Source organism: Alligator sinensis, unplaced genomic scaffold (genome assembly GCF_000455745.1).
Source record: "Alligator sinensis unplaced genomic scaffold, ASM45574v1 scaffold60_1, whole genome shotgun sequence".
NCBI classification, from domain to species: Eukaryota; Metazoa; Chordata; order Crocodylia; family Alligatoridae; genus Alligator; species Alligator sinensis.
The window spans coordinates 2,518,596-2,523,976 of NW_005841858.1; the positions used below are offsets into that span (position 1 = coordinate 2,518,596).

Here is a 5,381-nt window from a genome sequence, read left to right on the forward strand (position 1 = left end):
GCTTTCTGCGTGGAGGAATAAATGCAATACCTGCAAGCGAGTTCAAATACTATCTGTTCAAAGCAGCAGCTTTTTAATCACTGATTAAACAAACAAACAAATATATTCAGCAGTCCTCTGTTATATGTATTATTATATATAGTTTTGTCAGGGATATTTCTTATCTGTAGTAGTTGCTACTCAACCAAGCCTAATCTCATGGTATTTATACCTGTTTTGTGTATACAGCTGGGAGTTCATGACATTGTTCTCAAAAGTGAACTTGACCTTCCTCTTAATAAAGTATTTTTAAGCCAGTATTGGAAGCCCTTTGATTTAAAACCTTGTGTACAAGCCATAAATGGAAAATGAATAATTTAGTAAAAAGGAAAATTGAAAAAAGGAGCCACTGAGTTCAAACACTCTTGTGAGGCCATGAATCCAAGCTGCAGAGAGCCAAGGATTCTCGAATCACACAGAACCCCCTGAAAGAAATCCATGGGAGGGAGGCGATACAGAAAAGGAGCAAAACATCAAGTGTGTTTTTGAACCTGGAATGCAACAGTAAAAGAGATGGACAATAGAGCTGTGCAAAACGGCACTGTTCCATTTCAACTTGAGTTTCAAGGTTTCGATGGAACAGCGTTTCATTTTGAATTTCATTTCAATTCGAAACCGCTGTTCTGTTTCATTTCGTCAAAACAGTTATGCTGTTTTGACACTGTTTTGACATTTCACCCATACACTATAATGCAGAAGCTTGAAACAGCCTCTCTCATCCGGCAGGCAGGTCAGGGCCTGCAATCCTGAGAGGGCTGCGAGGGCTGCGGGCCCCTGATCTGCCTGCCAGATGAGGGAGGGAAACTGGGTGCTGCCATCTGGGACCAGGGAACTGGGGAAGGGAACTGAGCCCAATTGCTCAGTTCCCCTCCCCAGTGCTACAATTGGGCTGGGGAAAGGAACTCAGCGCAGCTGGGCTGAGTTCCTTTCCCCAGCTTGATCATAGGAGGAGAACTCAGCCCAGCTGAGCTGAGTTTCCTTCCCCAACCTTAGCACTGGGGAGGGGAACTCAGCTCAGCTGGGCTGAGTTGCCTTCCCCAGCCGGATTGCAACGCCGGGGAGGGGAACTGAGCCCAAGCTCAGTTCCCTTCCCCTGTGCTGTGATCAGCTTCCTGCAGTCCAGCAGCAGGAGGTGGGAAGAGCCAGGGCTGCGCTCCCCACCCGGCTAAGCCACCTGGGGCTGTGGAGCTGCTGGGAGTGCAGCTCTGGTTCTCCCATGTCTCCCACCCCCTGGCTGCTGGCTGTTTCAAACTCGAAATGTTTCAAAACTTTCGAAACATTTCGACTAGCCTCTTCTTGTTTCAAGGCTGTTTCAAAGCCCTTCATTTCAATTTGATTTCTCTGTTTCAAGCTCAAAATGAGTCAAAACTGTGTTGAATCAAAACAGCTGGTGAAATTTCGCACAGCCCTAATGGACAACATGGGTCTAACATTTTAAAACAAGACACTAAATTGGAGTGCCCAAAGTTATGCATTCAGATTTTGGACCACCTAGGCTTTGAATGCTGCTGCATCCCTTTAATGGGTGCACATGTTTGAATAGTGCTTACTCAGGTGACTTCTCTATGCTACTGCAGTGTAAATGTTTACTCTTAAGTAAAGCTTAATCTTGAGTAATGTTTGCGTGCGCAAAACTGAGTTTGGTCAGTACTTAAGCAATGCACAATTAGGCGTTCTGAGACTGGTTAAAATCTCTGATAAACTAATTCTGGAGATCTATATGTTGCTGTATTGAAATACTGTGAACCAGATTGCACCTGCCAAATCAGGCCCCTGTTACAATTGGAGAATATTCCTGTCATAGCTGGAAGAGCTGGTGTAGGGATTGGAATAAAGCCTCAAGCGGTAAATTTTCTTATGGTGGTTGCTACTGAAATTAAGCAAGGACATTAGTTACCAAAGATGTTTGCTGCTTCACAAAACATGCCAAGCAGTACTCTCAGGGAAGCTGGAGCATTATATTTTAGTGTACGAAGATTAGCATTCATTTGCTTTAAAGTAAGTAAACTGGCACAGCACAGTATGCAGTGGAAATTTCAGTAGGAAGAAAAGACAAGAAGGTCAAACAGTGAAGCGAAAGGGTTGAACTGAAATCTCCCCCAGGTAGTGTATGGACATAGGGGGAGAAGACTGTACCATTCAAAGAGATTTAGTGCCTTGGTGCCCTACGCACCCCTGTTCCCTTATGGATATTAGAGACACTAGAAGGGTAGCATGTGCATTTCATCCCAGAGATTGCTGTTTTGCCAGATTCTCAAAATTAGCCCAAAAGGTCCCCCTGCAGGGTGAGGGATAAAGACTCCTGTGCTACAGCAAGACAGAATCTACCCCAATAACTGTTCATAAACTATACAGTGGGATTTCATACCAACTACCTCTCATGGCTATTTGACATGCTTCTGTCTTAGATTCCAAAAGGAATCTGTATATATTCTTCAAGATGCAACAGAATTATATACTGCATGCCAAACTATTTATTGCAATTCCAAGAACATATGCTTGTAAATATGACTATATATAATAGTCCATATATAATAACAATATAAAAATTATATATAATAATACATATAACAGGCGTCACAATGTACATGAGATGAAAATGTTACTTTGTCTGGCTTAATGGCATCACAAAGTACATGTGCGCCAGTTTCGGGGGTTTTAGATGAGTTTGCATTGTTAATTAGAAATTGCAATGATGCAGCTGTCAGCTCACCCCCTGGCCATGGTGGAGGAATGCAGGCTCTGCAGATAAAAAGGATCAGGCCCCTTGCCGCTTTGGCCTTCAGCAGGCATCTGCTGAAGGCTGAACTGGCAAGAGGCCCAGTTCTTTTTCTTTTTTTCAGCAGAGTCTGCCCGCCTCTCCCATGCTGTGGGGTGAGCTGCTGGTAGGCTGAGTGGCCCCTGAGCTGTGGAGGGGCCCAGTCCTTCCTTCTACAGCAATGGCACCTCTGATCAAGCACCTAGCCCAATCCAACTGTTCCCTGAGCCTGGCAGCTAGAATCCTGCCAGATGCTGCTCCCCGGATGGGCTCAGGGAAGAGTTGGATCGGGCCAGGTGCTGCCTCTGAGCTGCTAGTAGCCCATCAAGGCAGCCCACGGGGCGGGGGCGGGGGGAGGGTACCACTGCCACAGAGGGAAAGATCGGGGGCCCCTGCAACTCAGGGGTCACTCAGCCCTCTGGCAGCTTGCCCCCCAGCCATGGGAGAAGCAGGCAGGCTTCACAAAAAAAAAAAAAAAAAAAAAAAGAGGACTGGGCCCCTTGCCGCTTCTGCCTTCAGCAGGCACCTGCTGAAAGCAGAAGTGGTGATCCTTTTTTCAGCGGAGCCTGCCTGCCTCTCCCATGGCCAGAGGGAGAGCTGCTGGCGGGCCAAGCAGCCCCTGAGCTATTGGGGGGCCCCAGCCTTTCCCTCTGTGGCAGCAGCACCCCCTGGGGCCACCCAGGTGCGCAACTGTAGGCCAGGTGCTGCCCCAGCTTGGGGTTGGGGAAGAGTTGGATCAGGCCAAGTGCTACTTCTGAGTTGGGGTGGCACCCAGCCCACTAGCAACACACCCAGGTGGCCACCATAGTGGGATGGACCAGGATCTCCCACAGCTCAGGAGCTGTTCTTTCCACTGGCAGCTTGCTCCCCAGCCTGCAAGCAGTCTCCGGCTCCAAAAAAAATACAGAAAAAAGGATCAGATCTCTCGCCGTAACATGACAGAAAAATTGAAACAATGGGTTTCAATTAAAAACTCACCATTTCAATTTAAGGGGAATAGAATAAAACCCTGCAGACTAAACCCCATCATGTGTACTAGCACCCCATTACCTGTGTGCTAAAATATAATCCTCCAGATTTCCATAGAGTGTGTGCATTATTATACAATCAAGCATTTCTTTGCTGAACAGTACTGTTAAATTTTAATAACCAAGTCCTTATGAAAAATGCACTTGAATAGATTTTTTGGCAGACATTGAAATTTATAGGCACAAAGAAAATGAAATACTTTTATTGTGTTGTGTAATTTAGAGGCAATTAGTCTTCCCTCTAATTTATGAGATAAAAACTAATTTTTGTAGGGTAGCTACCACAAAAGGTGCTGAAATGATGTATCCTCCATTCTTCTAGGTTATGCACATCTGATGCAAAATTTTAGTATGCTCAAAAAAATTAAAAAGCAAGTTAGAAAAAGAAAAGGTTCAGAGCTCAAAAAAATGTATCATGCTGGGCGCGTCTACATGTGCAATTAACGTGACTTGAGGTTACTGAGCATTAAAATAAGGCACAGTAAACAGCACCTCAGAATCCATTTACACATGTGCCCGCGTTGGGACCAAAATCGCTCCCAATGGGAGCAATTGAGTCCAGGGCTGCTCCTGCCCCCCAGCCTTGCTTTGCCCCACCTACAGCAGCCAGGGGGATCTCCAGGTCCCCCTGGTGCCAGCCCGAGGCTGGCAGTGGGCACAGAGGTCAGGCCCGGGCTCCAGGGAGTGGGGGTGAGCTGCCCTAGAGCGGGAGACAGCTCCTAGCCATGTGGAGTTTGGGATTGCAGCCTGGATCAGTGGCGCTCACTTGGGGCAGTTCTCTGTGGCCAAGTGGCAGCAACTTCCTGAGCTCTCCCCTCACTTTCATAGACATGTCATAGACATTAGGGCTGGAAGGGACCTCAGAAGATCATTGAGTCCAGCCCCCTGTCCAAGGGGCAGGAAGTCAGCTGGGGTCATAGGATACCAGCAAGATAAGCATCCAAATTTCTCTTGAAGGTGTTCAATGTAGGTGCATGAACCACCTCTGGTGGCAGGCTATTCCAGACCTTGGGGGCTCAGACAGTGAAGAAATTCTTCCTTATGTCTACCCTGAAATGGTCTTGCTGGAGTTTATAACTGTTCTACCTTGTCATCCCTTGGGGTGCTCTGGTGAACAATCGTTCCCCCAGATCCTGATAAACACCCCTGATAAACTTATAAGTGGCCACCAAATCACCCCTGAGCCTATGCTTTTCCAGGCTAAAGAGTCCCATGGCTCTCAGCCTGTCGTTGTAAGGTCTGTTTTCCTGACCTCTGATCATGCGCGTGGCTCTTCTCTGCACTCTCTCAAGCTTCTCCACATCCTTTTTGAATTGAGGAGCCCAAAATTGGATGCAGTACTCCAGCTGCGGCCTCACCAAGGCCAAGTACAATGGGAGAATGACATCCTGGGATTTGCTTGAGAAGCATCTGTGGATGCAAACCAGTGTTTTGCTTGCTTTACTGGCTGCAGCATCACGTTGAAGGCTCATATTCATCCTGTGGTCAATCATGACCCCCAAGTCCCTTTCATCTGTAGTGCTAACCAGCGTAGCACTGCCGAGCCTATAAGGATG

At 47.0% G+C, this 5,381-nt stretch overlaps 1 protein-coding gene across 6 annotated transcripts in view; it reads left to right on the forward strand.

The window, feature by feature from the left end:
* The window catches only part of KCNAB1 (potassium voltage-gated channel subfamily A member regulatory beta subunit 1), a 316,380-nt gene that overhangs the window by 266,605 nt on the left and 44,394 nt on the right, over nt 1-5,381 (forward strand). The gene's annotated exons all lie outside the window — the stretch shown is intronic.